Source organism: Balaenoptera physalus, assembly GCF_965194825.1.
Source record: "Balaenoptera physalus genome assembly, chromosome: 18".
NCBI classification, from domain to species: domain Eukaryota; kingdom Metazoa; phylum Chordata; class Mammalia; order Artiodactyla; family Balaenopteridae; genus Balaenoptera; species Balaenoptera physalus.
In genome coordinates, this window is record NC_138899.1 from 74001651 (window position 1) to 74020802 (window position 19152).

Sequence of the window (19152 nt, forward strand, 5' to 3'; positions counted from 1 at the left end):
GACCTTGGAGGAAGAAGGTGAAGAACATTTGTCTTCACCCCCTCTCCGTCCCTCTACCCCCAAATGAGAATCCTCTTCCGTCGTTTGTGACTTCAGCAATTGGCCGAAGGATAATTGGTTTGGTCTGTGTCTTGTGCCTGTTATCACAAATTATAAGCTCAACTCTTTTCCGGGACTCAGGGAGAAGAATGTGGTACTCAGAAAAGTTCAGTCAAAGCGGGTGGAGGCCTCACCTCCCGAGGGTGGAGCTACTGCCACCCAGCGGACCCACGGGAGGTAGGACTGAGGTAGGCCTGCCAATTTCCCCGGAGAAGTGGGAAATCTCTAGCTTTCACTGGAAACCGCCAGAATTGTACATGGTGGTACCCAGCTTCAGAACATGCTTTACACCTGTCTGTGGCTGCTGGGCCCGTTATGCCTCTCAGGGCCTCTGGTTTAGGGCATGTTGGGAGGATTGGGCAGGTGTCTGGGGTGGGGGAACGAGCCCTCATCTTTCCCCTTGTGAGCTTTTCTGCAGAGTCACGTGGCTGTTCTCCCTTCCATGAATTCCGACAGGGAAGCAGAGTCATTTCCGAACGACTGGGGTCTGTGGCTTCCACGTTATTTTGGGCTGTAGCCCGAGTCCGGAGCCACCCCTGGCCGGCTTATGGACAGCAAGTTGAGGGTAGGACCCTGCCCTCCGTGGCTTCTCCCCACAGCGGCCAAGGGCTGGGTCGGGTAGTGGCTCTGGCCCTGTCCTTCCTTCCCCCCTTAGCGTGCAGCGGGAAGGTAAACAGCCTTGAACTTGCAGCTCTTTCATCTGCCAGGCAGAGGGGAGAGGAGGGCAAGTGCTGAGTGTAGATAATTACTTCAGATGGCAACATGAGCCTGTGTATCTGGGTGGGCACTTGAAATGTCAAAGCAATGCAGCAAACCCTTCACAAACACCAGTTTGACACTTTCACCCCTCTTGTTATGAGCAGAGACCTGAAACGTCTAAGCAGGTGTGTCACTTTATTTTTATTTTTTTAAGCGAAGGGAGAGCAGCCAGTTCATTTGCATGATCTCTGGCAGTTCTTTACCAACGGAGCCAGACAGAGATACATGTTTAAGTGGTTGTCATGGAAACCAGAGCGCATTGCTCTCCCCCAGGGTCTGAAAGACGGGATGATGAAAAGTTTAAGCAATCACCATGGAAACCTAGAGCAGATTCAAGGCGGGTTCAGATCCCAGAACACTAACTAGCAGCTAAGTCTTCAGGTTCTGGGGTCCTGGTGGAGGGTGAATTCTGACAAGCCACTGCAGCTTCAGGGCTGAGCCAGAGGCCACATCCACAGTCACGGGCTCAGAGCACCCCAGGGGGTCAGCAGGGTGAGGTGTCCCCCCAAAGCTCAGACCTTTACTCTTCCTGTTCTGAGAGGACCTTGGGGCCTCTCCTGCTTACCTCTCCCTGTATTTCATTCCCTCCACTCCATCCATTTCCTCAGTGTGGCAGGAGCCCACAGATCTGCTGTCACAAAATGGGACCCTGCTCAGGTTTGCAGGAGAGAGGCCATTCGAGGCCCAGCCTGGTCTATGACCTTGACCAAGACATGTCCCCTTTCATGTTCATGAATGACCAAAATAAGCAAGAAAGTTCTGCCTTCCATCACTGCAAGTAAACAAATGCACTTGAAAGCACTTCCTATGCCGCAGAACCTCTGTGCCATTCTTGGTCTCTTCTGTTATGGTTTTTCCTTCTTGCTGGAGATGATCCCGTTTGGGAATAGCTGGCTGATCTGAAGCTGAGTTTTGAAGTCCAGGAGTATGTAAAGGGGGGTCCCTAAGGGGCTGTGGAAGGGGACCGACCAGAAGTGGAGACTGGAACTAATTTACAGGGGGTTGTGGGATGGGGTGAGCCATCTACCTTTTCTCCTGACAGGGTTATGGTCTCTAGTGACCACTCAGGGCTTGGGGTGCTGGGGCTGTGGCATATGGTGGAGTGTACGAGTGTGTGGGGCGGCGTGTGAGGGAACACATACATACCCGACTGAGCATGACACAGGTGTAGGACGCTGTGGGGATGTGTCGGGGGGGCGGACGGGGAGACAGGAGGAGAAAGGCACAGGAGGAAACGCTTGGAGAGCTTGTCATTACAGAATCTCAGCTCTCCTGGTGTGAAATGCTTCAGAGCACTGCTTTGGGAGAGACATGGATTTGTTATGAATTCTGACTTCATAAAGGAACCCATTCAATAAATGTTTATCGAGCACCTATTTATGTGCCATGTGGTATTCTAAGTGTGTGGGACAAAACAGTGAACAAAACAGACAAAACCCCTGCTTTCGAGGGGCTTGCCTTCTGATGAGGAAAGACAGATCACAAACAACAAACAGAGTAGATGAATTAGATATTATATTAGAAGGTGATTAGATGCATGGATTTAAACAAGGGCAGAACAAGGTAAGAAAAATAGGGATTGCCAAGGGCAGGGGCTGGGCTGGACTGTTCCAATATATGATAAAGTGGACAAGGAAGACTCACTGAGAAATGACATTTGAACAAAGACTTCAAGGAGCTGAGGGAGTGAGCGATGCAGACATTTGCAGGGAGAACCTTCCAGGGACAGGGACGAAGCAGTGAAAAAATCCTAAATATATTCAAGGAAATTGTGTGACTGGCACAGAGAGAAGGAAGGAAGGAAGTAGGGGCAAGTCAGAGACATAAGGGTCGGGCTGACACAAAGGGCCCTGGAGGATTTGGACAGATCTGACTTTTCGTTTTACAGCATATCTCTGGTTGACGCGTGGAGAATAGACTATAGGGGCAGGATGCAAGCAGGGAGAGCAGCAAGGCTCTTGCAGTGATCCAGGGAAGGGAAGATAGTGGTTCTCACTCGATGGTAGCCGTGGGGCTGGGGAGAAGAGGCCAGATTCTGGGCGTATTACCAAGGCAGGGCCAACAGGTCAGAATAGGTTGCGAGAAAGAGGAGTCTAGGGCGACTGCTAGATTGTGGGCAGAGCCGCTGGAAGGATGGACTTAGAGCCAACTGAGACGGGCAAGACGCTGTGAGGGAGAAGATCTGGATTCAGGTCTGGGTTTCATTCTGATGTCTGTGAGATACCCAAGTTGGAGAAGTCCTTTAGAGATAGATCCGTGGCAGCTGGAAATACCAGACCGAAGTTCAGGGAGGGGGCCAGACTGGAGATGTGCATTTGGGAATGGACGACATCATCAAGCGAGTGATGCAGACGTGGAAGAGAAGAGGACCAAGGGCTGAGCTCTGGGGGCTCCCACATTACGTCATGGACATTACGTCACGCAGAGGAGCAAGTGAGGGGCTCAGAGAAGGGGCAACGAGCAGGCTGAAAGGGAAACCAAGAGTGGCTGGAGCCCTCGAGGCGAGTGAGAGAAGTTCAGGACGGAAGCCAAGCGACCTGCGGCTTCACGTGTTAGGAGGGCGAGTGGGATGTGGCTCGGTCACGGCTTCAGCCACACGAGGGGCGCTGGTGGCCCTTACAAGAGGGATGTTGGTGGCATGGCAGGGACAAAACCGGGTTCGAGCGTGTTTTAGACAGGCTGGGAGGGCAGGCGTAGGAAAGGGCAAGTAGAGGCAACTCTCCCAGGAGTTTTGCTCCAAAGGATCCCCCACATTCTCATCTTGGTACGACGCCGGGCACATCATAGGCGCCCAACACAGAGGAACTATGGATGCAGTGACGATGACCGGGGGTTGGGGTGGAGTGATTCTTTCCACAATAGCATTATCTAGGTCTCTAGAGAAACTTCACAGTGGCCCGTGCTTTCCGTGATGTGAGAAGGAGGACGGGGTAGACAGGGGCCTTACAGCAGAATGACGATCTGTGAACTTGAGCCGGACAGACCCTGGTGTCCAACTTCCGTGTTGAACTGGAGAGGATCAGATTTTATAAAGTTCCCTGGAAGATCTCTAAGGGCAGCCACGACTCAGAACCACTGAAAAATGTGAAAATGCTTTATAAATTAGTACGTGCCAAACACATGTAAGGAATCGTCACCAGTATCAACTTGAAAATTAAATATGATAGTGGTGATGTTGAGTTATTGGATAGGGCTTTTCAACATGCTCTCAAGAGCTTCATAAAATAAAGATGAAGTTTAATAAAGTAAGTGTGAAGAATTAAGAAGAAGATCTTCAAGTGGCAAGTTATTACAAAACAATGATAAAAATAGACTATTAAAAAGTCTACAAACAACAAATGCTGGAGAGGATGTGGAGAAGAGGAAACCCTCCTACACTGTTGGTGGGAATGTAAGTTGGTGCAGCCACTGCGGAGAACAGTATGGAGGTTCCTCAGAAAACTAAAAATAGAGCTACCATATGATCCAGCGATCCCACTCCTGGGCACATATTCTGGACAAAACTATAATTTGAAAAGATACAGGCACCCCTATGTTCATAACAGCACTATTAAAATAGCCAAGACATGGAAACAACCTAAATGTCCACTGATGAATGATTGGATAAAGAAGGTCTGGTATATATATATATATATACACACATACACACAATGGAATACTACTCAGTTGTAAAAAAGAATGAAATAATGCCATTTGCAGCAACATGGATGCAACTAGAGATTATCATACTAAGTGAAGTAAGTCAGAAAGAGAAAGACAAATACCATATGATAGCACTCATATGTGAAATCTAAAATATGATACAAATGAAACTATCTACAAAACAGAAACAGACTCAGACAGAGAGACTAGACTTGTGGTTACCAAGATGGAGGGGTTTGGGGGAGGGATGGAGTGGGAGATTGGGTTTAGCAGATGTAAGCTATTATATATAGAATGGATAAACAGCAAGGTCCTAAACCATCATAGAAAAGAATATAAAAAAGAATGTATATGTATATACAACCGAATCACTTTGCTGTACAGCAGAAATTAACACAACTTTGTAAATCAACTATACTTCAATTAAAAACAATTTTTTAATTAAAATATAGACTAATATAGAAAAGATAGGGAAAAAGTTAGCAAAAAAATAGTATTATCGTGATTAAAGAATGCCCCTCGGACTTGACATGGACACAAGTCGCCCTCAGCTCTTTTCAGAGGCAGACAGATTCAGTAGTTCCAGAGGTGGCTGAGACTCTGCATTTCTGACACACTCCCAAGTGATGCCCTCGTTGTGGGTCTAGGGATTACAAGCACAGGCTTTGGAGGCAGACCTGGGTTCAAGCTCTTGGCTTTCCATTTCCAAGTTGCGTGGCTCAGGGCAGTAGCCATTCTTCACTTTTTGTAATCAGTAATCCCCCTCTTCCTGTTCCCACTTCTGGAAAGCACCCCTTCCCGTACACTAATCATGTGGTTTGAATGGGCACTGCCAGGGTTTTTTTGCCCCTGCCCTTCCTCGGTCAGGTGGGTCATGATGGTCCCAAAGATGGGCCAAACTGGCCAGTGAGAACCTTCCCAGGGGTGGTTGGACTGGGGCCCAGGAGTATCAGCCAGACTCTGTTGGTGGCGAGGCCGTGCGAGGCTGGGTTCATTGCCATCCTGGGGGACACCAAGCTGCTTTCCTGTCCTTCTCGTGTTATAGAAGACATCCAAAAAAATTGTCCTTTTTGCTTATGTCAATTTGAGTTTGGGTTTCTTTCAATACAGGAAAAAAAAAAAAAAAAAGCCCTGAACCATACCTGAGGACAAGTTACTTACTCTGTGCTTTAGTTTACTCACCTGTGAGATGGGGCTAGTAGTGGGATCTAATCATAAGGCAATTATGGAGATTAAATAAAAGAATACATGGAAGGAACTTAGTACAGTGCCTGGCACTAGGTGTTCTAGTTAGAATACCCCAGGGTCAGTCAGAGGTTGCATCTACTTCAGACCATGAGCTGGTAACCAGGGAATGATCCAATGTAAAGGAATTGGTTCCCGGTTCTAATCTGAATCACCGACCTCTTGGAGTTCATCCAGTTCCAGGACGTACAGCTTCTGTCTGGTCCAGACAAAATGACTCGCGTGTGAAGAGCACAGACTTGTCACATGCCCTGCTTCAAAGACCCAAGACCTGCTTGGTCAAGTCCACGCCCAGACTGCTGTGCATTTGGGGCTGTAAAAGGGCGGGCTGACCTGGGACCTGGGTTCTCCTTTCTCTGAATTCACTTGATCCAAGTCCAGCTTCCAGAAAATCCAAACGTCTTCAGTTTCTGGGTCTTCCTGCTGCCATCGCTGACAGTTGTTACATCCAGCATGCCTTTTGAAGTCTTAAAAATTCCCAAATCCCGCTTTATACGAAGGCCCCAAGACCACTGTTTTATGTCGATATCACTGTATATTTAATATCATGTGGCACATTAGGGCTGCTCAGATGGTACAGCCTGAGATCGCTTGACGTGGACTTTGCTCTTATTTCAACTCAACAAATATTGATTGAGCTCTCGGCCTGTGCGAAGCCTGTGATAGGCCTGCCCTCCCTCCCTCCGCCTCCCCCTCAGCCTAAAGTGAAGCTTATAGAACTCAGCAGTGGGAGGATGTCCCATTTTGAGCTGCGCTGGGAATTATTACCGAAGTGTGGGATGCCTGTTGCAGTGCAGAAATTCTAAAGGTGGGAGACAGCCAAGGACCTGACACACAAAGAGAGAACATGGCAAACTTAAGAGAAGCGTGAGCAGCACCTGTGACTGGAGCAGGGGGCTTACGCTTGGAGCTTGCAATGACGGCTTTGATAGAATCGTAGTAGTTCAGCTAGAAATGAAGAAAAAAAAAAGCTAATTAACGCAAAGATCACACAGCAGGTCAAGTAAGAGTTTGTAACAATATCCAAGGCGTTCTCTCGACACACATTTCAAGAGGGAGAAAGGAGCCCCTGTTCACAGGACAGGTGCGTCTTTACAAAACCACACTTGTGTGGGGCGACGTGGTGGGTACGGAGCGCGGGGGGCTCGCTTCCCTTTACACCAACTCCAGGCTGATACCAGAACAAGCAACTCCTGGGCGTCCTGTCTGATAGACCGTGCCGAAGTTTCTACTACCTCGTTTGGATATTTCTGAGAAAATCAGAATGCTGCCTGCATAGCCACAGGGGTTTCACAGAGAAAACAGCATATACTTCACTGTAAATCAGACTTCAGTTGGAAGCTATGCTGGGTGTGGTACTGGGAAGGGTAATGGCCTCTTTCCCCCTGGCTTTGGAAATGGTGCGCCGGGCTCTGAAGCAGATGTGCTGGGATTGGGGAAGCAGAGCTTTTGTCAGGACCCTGTGTGGGGTTCAGGGCCGGTCTTGGGGGCAAGGAACGAGACTGGGTGGAATTTGAGGAGTTCCCCTCTCAGGCCTCCTTCTCCCCCTGCAGAAGCCCTTAGTAAGAATATGAGGACGGAGGACTTCCCTGGCGGTCCAGTGGTTAAGACTCCGGTGTTTCCACTGCAGGGAGCGCGGGTTCGATCCCTGGTCGGGGAATTAAGATCCCCTAAGATCCCACATGCCCCGTGGCGAGGCCAAAAAAGAGGATGTAAAGATGGGATAAAGACACAGCAGTGTTGAAAGAGCAGCATGTTAGTTACAAAGGGCGATCCCTGCTCATTTAGACCTTCCAGGCATTATGCTTAGTTTAGAGGCGGAGACGAAGATAACCCTACCCCTCGTGGAGTGCAGAAACCACAGACCAGAGGCTCCGGAGGAGGGAGGGTGGGTGTCTGGAGCTGGGTGTGGCACAGGCACCGAGAGTCCGTGGCCAGAGCAACCCACTGAGCCCAGAACTGTCCTCTGCCTTTTCTCCATGGGCACAGGCTCCCTAGAGGCAGCTCACAAGGCTGACCTCTCGGGAAGGCCCTGAACATACCCTCTGAGGCGCAGGGCGAGAAAGAAGGACAGGGGCCCCTGCCGTTTCTGTACGGCCTGCGCCGGCTCCGTTTTCACCTCCCTCCACCCCTCCGTGTGTGGTCACCCCTCGGTCAGCACTGGCTCTGGATCTCAGCATTGTTCCTTCCACTTTCCAATGCACAGAGGACTGAAAAAAGCAAGAGAAGATGGGCTGGCCGAGAAAGCAGGGTCTGGGGACCAGCAATTCAGTGGGGTATAAGGTCCACACTCTACAAAAGCATAGCTCCACTTTGCTAAGTGGAAGAAGCCAGGCACAAAGGGTCATATGTCGTATGATTTTATTTACAGAAAATGGCCAAAAAAGGCACATCTACGGATACAGAAAGTGGATTAGTGGTTTCCTGGGGCTGGAAGTAGGAATTGGAAATAACTGTATATGGTTTAGAGGGATTTTATTGGGGTGATGGAAATGTTCTTAAACTAGATTATGGTGATAATTGCACAACTCAGTAAACTTATCAAAACTCATTAATTGTACACTTAAAATGGGTGAATTTTATGGTAGGTAAATTGTACCTCAAACAAATTGAAGGAAAGAATCTGGTTCCAACCACCTTCGAGAAACACATGGTATTACATGGCAATTTTACGTGTGCTTATTCAGTCAGATTACTGTTTTCTTTTTGTATCTAACTTTCTTAATCCACATTTCCTTTCTACTGTGGGAGTGGTATTGTTTTTAAATTTTTTAATTAATTAATTAATTAATTATTTTTGGCCACGATGGGTCTCGTTGCTGCGTGCGGGCTTTCTCTAGTTGCGGCGAGCAGGCGCTACTCTTCATTGCAGTGTGCAGGCTTCTCATTGCGGTGGCTTCTCTTGTCGCAGATCACGGGCTTTAGGCATGGGGCCTTCAGTAGTCATGGCTCACGGGCTTAGTTGCTCCACGGCATGTGGGATCTTCCTGGACCAGGGATCGAATCCGTGTTTCCTGCATTGGCAGGTGGATTCTTAACCACTGCGCCTCCAGGGAAGTCCTGGGACTGGTATTCTATTTTCTTCTCTTTGTGTTTGAGAATTTGTTGGTCTTCATCTTTTAGACAAATGCCATTTTCCTAGTCCAATTTTTCTTTCCCCTTTAATTTTCCTTTTCACTTAGCAAATAACTTTGATTCTTTTCCATTCACCCAATAATATTTCCTACCTTTCCTTTCTTGCATAAGTCTTGCATAAGTCTTCTTTATTAAAAATCTTCTCTACCTAGTTTAAACCTGATGCGTTTAAAAAGAGACAAGAGAGGTTTATCCTCCCCCAGTGGAAGATTCTCATCAGTCCTGGAGGTCCCCGGCTCTCCCTCCTGCATGTTCATTCTTCATTTGGTTTCTGGACTGTCTTTTTTTTCTTTCAATATAAAGTGTACAGTTTAATGGTTTTTAGTAAATTCACAGTTGTGCACCATCACCATTATCAATTTAAAAACATTTTCATCACTTCGAAAAGAAACCCCATACCCACTGACAGTCACTCCCCATTCTCGCACATTTCCTCATCCTTAGGCAACCATTAATCTGTTTTTTGTCCCTATGGACTTGCATATTCTGGACATTTCATGTAAATGGAATCATAATTTGGAGTCTTTTGTGACGGGCTTTTTTCACTTAGCATAATGCTTTTGAGTGTCATTCATGTTATAGCTTGTATCGCTACTTCATTCCTTTTATTGTCAAATAATATTTCATTGTATGGATATATCACATTTTGTTTATCTATTTACCAGTTGATGGATATGTGGATTGTTTCTACTTTTGACTATTATGAATAATGCTTGCTATGAACATTCATGAACTAGTTTTTGTGTGGACATATGTCTTCATTTTTCTTGGTTATACTGGGCTGTCTTAACATAAAGGACAATGTCTTGCTTTTTTATGCGCTTGGGAAGCACTAATTGCACTTCTCAGGGCCAGTAGTAATCTCAGGGAAACAACTCTCACGTCTACAGTCACATTATGGGTCCTAAGACACTTGGGTCATTTGAGTTGGTTCTCACTCCTACCAGAGGAAGGAGAACAATCTACTATCTTCAGACCCAAAGGATACCTGGGATGGAAACTCCCCAAACAAACATGCCAGGAAGTTCAAATTGATTATTTTCACTCACTTTTAGAAACCAGATATTTAGCATTCTTTGTGCCATTCTGGGTATCTCATGTGACGTTTATTTTTCTTTGTTTTCAGCTAGGTTAATAAAGTTGTCTCAAGACCAGTGAGGAATCATTAAAGAATATATATACTGTTATGTATTTGACTGCTTGTGTGATACCCCTGGGGAAAGAGGTTGGTTGGCACGTTACAATTTACATTTACTTAAACTTTTTTTTTTTTTTAACCTGAGTAACCGAGTCTCCGTGCACTTTCCAGTGGATATACTTTACATTTGGAAAGTTGACAGCATTATTAATGTTAATGCTTGGCATGTTCTCAACTTTGGGCAGCTTCTTCCAAGTTCTAAGGAGAAAAACATAAAAATCTCGAAAGGATAAGAATGAATGTCCCTCCCACATCCTGCTTACCCCAATCAGCAGCCTTTTTGTAGGCTAGCCTTCTGGTCAGGAATTGCCCCTCCTCTCCTTGGCTCATATAAATTCTTCCCATTCACTGTGACCTCAGTAAATCCTCTGTGGGAACCTCACTATGTGCCAGACCATTTGACCGCTCCCTTTTCTGGACTCCAGGAGAGTTGAGCATGGAATTGATGCTTGATCCGTGCTGTTCTTATTTTCTCATCCAGATGTGTACAACCCGAAGGCCAGGGTGCTTCCTTTGGAGCCACACGAGGCCCGGTAGAGAGCAGGGCTCAACCAAAGCTGACCAGCTGAGGACTCCAACGGGTACCCTTGTGTGCTCCTCTCGGGGTTTGAACAGCCTTTAGAAGAAGATATTGGGCCTTCAAGGTCTGTCTCATAAAGAAGTAGACCTTGCTCATAGGCATCAGGCATGAAGACAGATGGGAAGGACTTACAGGTGACATCAGTGATGTCCATGTTATAAAAGCTCTGTAATTATCGATTAATTCACACAAAAGCTCTGGGGGACAGACTGTCCTTCCCACAGCCAAGCAGGAACAAAACAGCTGGTATAACAGAGGAATGATTAACTGTGGAGGTCCTGTGGTTGTCTACAGGCACTCTCTCTCTTCTTTCCTGCCAACAAAACCAAGGCAGAGAGCCCTTGATTTCAGGGGTGTCATGTTACTCAGTTCTGGCCAGTGAGATCAGGTGAAAGCAGCAGAGCAGCTCTGGGAAAATATTTTGCTCCTTCATAAAATGTGAAAATAGTGTGAGATAGTCTCTTTTTCTCTATCTCTCTCATTTTTCTTTCTCACTTTTCCCTCTCCTCTGGATGGCATTGTTCTTTCTGATTTTAAACACAGTTGAGATGTGAGATATTTGGAGCTACAGCAGCCATTATGAGACCATGAGGCCATGGGCTGAAAGACAAAAAGCCAGCCTGCTAAAGATGGTGAAGTGACATGATGGAGATTGAAGGCTCTTGATGACACCATTGATAAGCTAAACCAATGCAGCAATCACCTATATCTTGATATTTTTGTTAATGAAAGAAAGATAAACTCCTTTATCCTGTTAGTCATTTTTTATGTTACTGTAATAGCAAACATTTATCAACTTCTTATGTGTCAAGCACTGTCCAAGCACTTTATACATATTAACTCATTTACTCCTTAACATAACCTTATGAGATAGGCATATTAGTATTCTCTCTTTTTTTTATTTTTTAATTTATTTATTTTTGGCTGCATTGGGTTTTCGTTGCTGCGCACGGGCTTTCTTTAGTTGAGGCAAGCAGGGGCTACTCTTCATTGTGGTGGGCGGACTTCTCATTGCAGTGTCTTCTCTTGCTGCGGAGCACGGGCTCTAGGCACGCGGGCTTCAGTAGTTGTGGCACGTGGGCTCAGTAGTTGTGGCTCATGGGCTCTAGAGCGCAGGCTCAGTAGTTGTGGTGCACTGGCTTAGTTGCTCCGTGGCACGTGGGATCTTCCTGGACCAGGGCTCAAACCCGTGTCCCCTGCATTGACAGATGGATTCTTAACCACTGCGCCACCAGGAAGTCCCCTTTGAAGCATTCTTAATGGATAACTGTACACAATAGTCAACAATTGATATTCTCACAGTTTAACAAATCACAGAATTATGGAACTATTTAAAGCTGGGAGGCATTCACTGAGATGACTTTGAAAATATTAGCGTAGATGAACCTGGAATGGTGATCTATGTATCACTGACGCCTGTAGGCAAGATGTTTCTGTACATACTGCCAGCAATTATAGAAGTGCATTGGTTTTCCCAAAGCAGTCCCAATACTGTTTGTTTTTCCCCTGGTAATGTTTTTAAATTATTAGTTATGTCATAATAAAATTCTCTGCACTTTTTAATTGCTAGCATGGCAGTATATTTTTTCATTACTTCAGACTACTTTTCAAGTATTAAGTTTGTAAATTTCAAAACACTCAAAAGTTATTTCCTGAGACTCTTTTGCAAAGAGTGGCCCTATCAGAACAATAAGAGACCCTCTAAACTGGCAATCACTGAGCATTCCTCTCGGTTTGGTTATAACACTGGACTGTCACGCATTGTAGAGGGGTGAGGGAGAGTCTATGTGAGGACTCACTTTCTCTCCAAATGAACTTCTGTCGGGGTACCCCATGTCTTGGACACACCTTTTCATCCATCTTTGCCTGAAGAAGCTCTTTACTACTGAGTTTTCTCGAACTTTCCATCCAAACCTCCTTATCCTCTACTCACCTAAGCTAAAGAATCAGACAGTTATAGACTGAGTAGATTTCAATCCCCAAACTTCAGAACTCCCAAGACCTGTTACTCATTTTGTGTCTGTTTTCAGATTACAGGCACTTCAGAAACCAATCCTGACTACCAGACCATCTCCATTTTGCCTGCGGTATTGTCTCTTTAAGATTTATGTTATGGTTTAGATTCACTTGGCTTCCATAACAAAACCCCAGTGAATCTGATCTCACTGGTTATTGGAACTTCTCTCTTTCAAAAGCAGTTTTCGAGAAGCAGCTTAAAAAGTCTGCTATTGTTACTTTATAAAATGTCTGTTCTCCAACAACAAAGCAAATAACCAGCACTTCTCCTCAGCCTGCATATTTCTTTGTGGTACTTGGAGAATCCTTCAACTCGCCTTTTCTGTCAATTAATCTTCTCTTGTTTAAACTTACCTCAAAGAAAAACTTTTCTGACCCACTCCCATTAACCTTTCCATAATACCATACATCATCTATGTTACCTTTCTCGGGATACATTTAATCTCTGAGAAGGAATTTTCATGACAGAAAATGGGGCAGAAGAGAAAAACTGGCCAAGTTTACAGACTTAGATTAAGGAGATGGTGATGGTAATCAGTAATCAAAGTAACTGACTTGAAACATGCATTCATACCTCAAGAGATAAAACTTTAGGAAAAAACCTTTAAACTCCTTGGAATTACTGCTTGGAAACATGGATTCAGTCTTTTGTGCATGAATTAATTGATGGAGACAAAGTCTTTAAAATAAGGACTTGATTGTAATTTATAGTTCACTCTGATAATAGTTTCTGTATTATCCACCAATATTTTCTTCATTCAGACAAGAATCATATTATCTCCGTTTTTTTAATCTCCGCCAAGCATAAAACAGAGAGATTTCCTGGGATACTTATGACAAAAGCTGTTCTTTTTTGAAGACGTCTACAGGGGAGATGTAAACAGTCTCTCCTCTATCAGTTTTTCATCTACTCTGAAATTGGTTTGATTAGATCCAGGTAACAGTTCTGCATAGTGCTGGCTTGTTGAATTTGAGTACATCTGGGTCATCAGCCAATTGTTCACCTTGAACTTCATCTTTCAGCTTGTCAAAAAGTAATCTAACGCTTATCCAAGCACCAGCATGAATCACCAAAGAAGCAGAGACTGGAGGGGGCTGTCATTGCAACTGGAACCTCAAATCTGCTGCCCCCATCCAGGGTCCCCTGAGAGGTGGTGAAGTGTGATACCTTTCCATACCTCACAAGGGCACGGCCTCCTGGCTCCATGGCTGTGGAAGGCTTATGCTACATGGGACTCTAGCTTCTAGCAAATGCACAGAGAAATTGTTTCCCTCAATTTTGTGTGTGTATGTGTGTGTGTGGCTGTCGATTATAGGGCAAAACTCTGACAAATTCATTCTCTTTCACCCAGATGCAACTGAAGGATACTGTGAATTGTCTTGCTGTGACTCTTTAGAAGGAATAATTCCTAGAATTATTACCAGTACCTTTTCTTTTCCATTCCTCTCCCAAAAGTGTCCTTGTATTACATCTTCGAGCAAATGAATGAATACCTCTACTCAAAGCGAAGTGCGTGATGCCAGGTGAATCCCACCCAGGGGAAAGTTTAGTGACTCAGGACTCTGTTCTCACTGTGACTGGTTCAATGATCTCCTCTAAGACTTGGATAAATACACAGAAATACTGTTAAATTTATTGACGACCCAAAGCTGAGAGAGAGACAGAGCTAACCTACTGGATGGTATTATCAGTATTTAAAATTATTTTAACCAAATACGATAAGGATGCAAAAAAATCAATGAAATGAAGTTTAGTAAGAATGAAAGCCCTGGATTTAGGTTCAGAACATCAATTTATAAGGAAAGTATAAGGAATACATGGCTTTAAAGTGGGAGGTATTGTAATATGCCAGTGGGTCAAGCATTGGTGGGCTGTGTGATACCTTGTGGTACTCAGTTCTGAGCGCTTGGAACATTGTCCAGAAGAGATGCCAGGATGACAAGATATCTCGAAATGAGGTCGGATGAAGGACAGCTAAGAAAACTAGAACAGTTTACCTGGGAGAAGGGAAAACTTAATAGTCATCTTCAAATAGTTGAAGATCATCTGGAATTTTTTTTTGGAAGTTTTGCTTGTTTTTCTTTTCCTTTTTTTTTAAATTTATTTTTATTTTTATCTAAGTTGTATGCAGTTGCTTGAAGAGTCAAAGAGTTCTGCAAGAAGCTTGACCCCTTTGTTCATTTCTATCCCCGAAGGCCTCCATGTTTCCTTCTTTTAGATGATTATTTTGTATCTATTCCATGTCTCTAAATAGCATGTTTGCACTGCTTCTTCTTGGTTTTTCAGTTGGGGGTATGATCTTTTGACTCTGGACTTTCATTTGCTTAGACTTCTGAGTACTTAGCATTCGTATTTACCAACCATGTCAATCTCCTCTCGAGATATTCGGCTCCACCAGATATTCATTGCAATGGTTTTGTCTTCTGAAGGGCCCTGGCCGCCCTATGCCTGGTACACAGTTGCCATCTTGGGTCTGCCGGGGAGGAAAAATAATTTTTCCTAGATCCATCTAGGTTCTTAGCTGAGACCCCACCCTCCCTACCACAATAAAAGGCAGATTAACAGAAGAAAACCAAACAAATTTAATAACATGTATACCTCCGTATACATGGGAGATACACAGAAAAACTGAGTAAATCCCCCAAATGGCCCAAGTCATCACCTTAAATACCGTCTTCAGCTAAAGACAAAAGAAGATGTGGGTGGAGGAGCCAGTTATGGGAGATTATCAGGCAAAGAACAGTAAACAAGGGTAAGGTCATTACGCAGGTTTAAGTCATTGCTCTCTCCTGATGAGTATTTCTAGGGTTTTAGAACCATCCTCCCCTTCCCAGTACAGAGAAGGAGATACCCCTACAAATGAAGATTTCCCTTATACATGTAAAATGCTCTTACAAAAGGGTAACTTCTACTTGGCTTTCAGAGCTTCTCCTGTGTCTGCTGTTTCTTAAAAATAATCAGCCTGATACAATCCTTACGGCAAAAAGGCATATTTTGGAGTGATATATTCTGCTGCCCTTCAGGTCCTTCCTTCACCATCATCCTGAGGGTGCCATTTGCTCCTCTGCTTCTCCTTCTGCCCTCTGCATCTCCTGTTTTCCTGTATCCTGGTTCTTCTTTTTTTCAGTTTCCCCCCTCATTTTATAGAGAAAATCCTTCAGTGGTTTCCTGAGAAGGATACATATATGGGAAGTACATTTTTGAAACTTTGCATCTTTGAAAATGACTTTATTCTACCCCCAAATTTCAATAATAGTTTATCTGGGTATAGAATTCAACACTGGAGACAATTTTCCTTTACATTTTTGAAGGGATTGCTCCGTTGCTTTCTAGCTCCCAGTGCTGCCGTGGTGGAGTCCAAATCCATTACTGAGTCCTGATCCTATGCATGGTGAACTGAGTTTTTCCTCCTCTGGACGTTTCTAGTATCTTCTCTTTGCTCTCAATGTTTTGGAAACTATTCTCAAACTATTTATTGGATTATTTTCTTCCCTCTCTTTTCTCTTTTTGTATGTTTAGTATTTGGATATTGTACTTCCCAGATTGGTCCTATGGTTTTCTTATCTTTTCTTTTTTATTTCACATTTTTTGGTCTTTTTATTCTACTTTCTGGGAGAATATTATCTTCCAACCATTCTATTAAGTTAAAATTTTTAAATCACAATTTTAATATCCAAGAATTCTTTTTTTCTCTGGATTTTCTTCTGTAGTGGCATCTTCGGATTTAATGGATTTCATCTCTTCTCTTCGAAGAGAATAAAGGCATTGTGTCGTTGTTTCCTGCCTAGAAGGAGAAAGTACGGCTGTCAGCAATCTAGGAGGCAGTGCTGTCAGTTCTTGGGCCTGGGGCGGTGAGGATGTGGGTTCTGCTTTATGAAATATGTTGACGCAGCTTTTCCCACAGCTGATCCAAGGATTTAGTTTTTTTGGGTTTCCTAGGTCCCTAAGTCACTTACCATTTGTTTATCTGCTTTCCAACTTCCAAATTTTACTGCTGCCGTTTCCTCTCATTCACCCCATCCTTGTGGGGCTGTGCCTTCAAGGGAAAAAAAATCCCTTTTCTGTTGTTTAGATGAGTGTTATTTAGGAGGGAATAAAAGTAGATGCAGGAATTCAGCCTGCTCTGTTTCCTGGAAGTGTGGAACGCCTCTTTGGAATCACCTAAGGGACTGCGTTCTAATATTTGGAAATAATCCACATCTTTAAGGGCTGCCTTGTGAGGTAGGGGCTCCCTTTTCCTGGAAGGGTTGAGCCAGTTTGGAATGTCTGCTTCTCAGGTATGTGGCAGAGAGGCTTCTGCTTCTACTGGGGTGGTCACCAGTTAGATAAGATGCCTACATAGGACTTTCCCACTCATTTAAAACTCTGATTACATTATGCTTATTCCAGGCTTGGAGTAATGTTCATATCCAGATATCTCTGAGAAAATGTGCTTTTGTTTCTGTTTCATTTTCCATACAGCTTACTCTCTACTTTGTGGAGGAATGGCCTTGGTGAAGAAGGGACACCTGGGGGAAAGTTTGCATCTTCTGGTTCTGTCATCAAAAGGTTACAGGTGATAAGAAGTCAGTCTTTAGTCATTGTCAGGGTACTGCTTCCTAGGCCTCCCTAAAACAGCAGGAGGTGGGGACGAAATCCACTTCTGGTCAAACACATATGGTCTGCATGTTCCAGCGTTTCTCAAGATAAAAAAAGGAGACCCTAAAGCTAACCCAAACTGGACGGTGAAAACACCAGAAAACAAGAGGCACTGAGAGATGCTTATGTATTGTGGAAAGACTCTCACGTTCTGAAAGGGTTCTGCTCAGTATTCTGTCAAACAGATATCAATCATTTGCAGCCAAATGACATATCTGACAGTGGCTGGCAGGGAAAGATGAGTATTAAGGAACTTAAAGTTACAGCGTGAGCTACTGCTAATCGAACAGCATGACAAGAAAATAAAGCATGTATGAAATTATATTTGGTCAATGGGCAAATTAGGTGCCATTTATACAAATTTTTCTTATATTCAACTTTCCAGCCACACAGCCATCACGTGCGGTTGATATGTACACGTGCTCACAAGTAGTTACCTGAGTGCACTCCTTCAGCCATCTCCTCCGTGACGGAGAAGTTAATGTCTCATAGACAGTTTTTAAGCATTTCTAATGCTTAACTAATTTTAAACTAAAAACGAAATCCCTAGGATTCAAGATCTGATGAAAGAGCCAGCATCCATCCATCCATCCCTCATCCAGGTCTACTAGGGACTCAGAAATAAGAGCTCTATTTTAGTCCTCTAGGATTTCCCAGTCTGGTGACAGAGACAGACTGGGGACAGGGCATTCTGACTCAGGGCTATAAGCCCAATATTTGAACTACGCACGGACTGCTTTGGGGATGCGTGGCTCCAAGAAGGGAGAAAGGCTTCGCTGAGGAGAAATGCTTAGTGAAGGCCCACAAGGGCAGTGTGTTCAGGCAGGGAAAACCACCTACACAAATGCATGGCGCCATGAGAGACGAGGATGGCTGTTAGAAGCCCATCTGCTTCAGAACATGGCAGGGCTTGGGGGTGTGAAAGCGCCAGGAAGAGAGAAATCTGGAAAAAGAAGCAGGGTCCTCATCCTGAAGTGTTTTGTGGGTCACACAGAAGAGTTCAGATTTTATCTGAAAGCAAAGGGGAGTCACTGCAGGATTCTGAGCAGGACAGACACAGCATGGTCTCTCACAGTCTCTTCTGCTACCCCTGGTCACCATCATCACCAGAGTGACTGTTCAGTATGGAAGTCAGAGCAGGTCACCCACTGCTTAAAACCCTGCAGTGGGTCCACCTGCTACAAGGCCCATGTGACCAACCTCCCTTAGCTCTCTGCACCCCTTCCATTCTCACCCTGTATCTGTTCTGCTCCAGCCACATGGCCCTTGCTCTTGGTACAAGGGCCCTCCAGGTACGTTCCACCTTAGGGCATGTCTCTGGCTATTGTGTCTACAGGGAATGTGCTTCCCCCAGATATCCATGGAGTTCACTCCATCCCCTGCTCTGAGCAGATGCCAGCCTCTCACTGTGGCCTATCCTGGCCACACTACTTAAAGACACACACACACACACTCGGCACTCTTGATACTCTGTACCCTGCTTGTTTTTTTCCTCTTTTCCACAGCATTTATCACCTTCCAAGATATCATGCAAAACACTGTGTTTATTGTCTCTCTCCTCCCATTAAACTCTAACTCTGTACGGGCAGATATCTTTGCTTTGTTCACCAATGTATCCCAGCACCTAGAACAAATACTGAATGAAGAGAAATTAGATCTGCTTTTTTTTTTTTTACAAAACCACCCTATGAAAATGTGGAGGTCGCTGTGCAGGGATTCGATATTAGGGCCGGGGAGGCCGGTTAGGAGTTTGCTGTGATGATGACGACAGGTTGACTGGGGCAGTGGCCACGGGGAGAGAAAGGAGGGTCCAGGTTAGAGTTATTAAAGGGACAGAGT

At 44.7% G+C, this 19152-nt stretch overlaps 1 long non-coding RNA gene across 3 annotated transcripts in view; it reads right to left on the reverse strand.

Moving 5' to 3' along the window:
- Positions 1-10563: 10563 nt before the first annotated feature.
- Positions 10564-19152, reverse strand: part of LOC309647530 — a 31692-nt gene continuing 23103 nt past the window's right edge. Inside the window, exons 4-5 of one of the 3 annotated variants that reach the window (XR_014256147.1) lie at positions 12458-12586; positions 10564-11854 (exon numbers count right to left, since the gene is read on the reverse strand). This is a non-coding gene — a long non-coding RNA (uncharacterized lncRNA). Of the gene's footprint in view, positions 11855-11898; positions 12587-19152 lie in introns of those variants that run through there. The other 2 variants (XR_014256148.1, XR_014256149.1) reach the window with 2 other exon arrangements.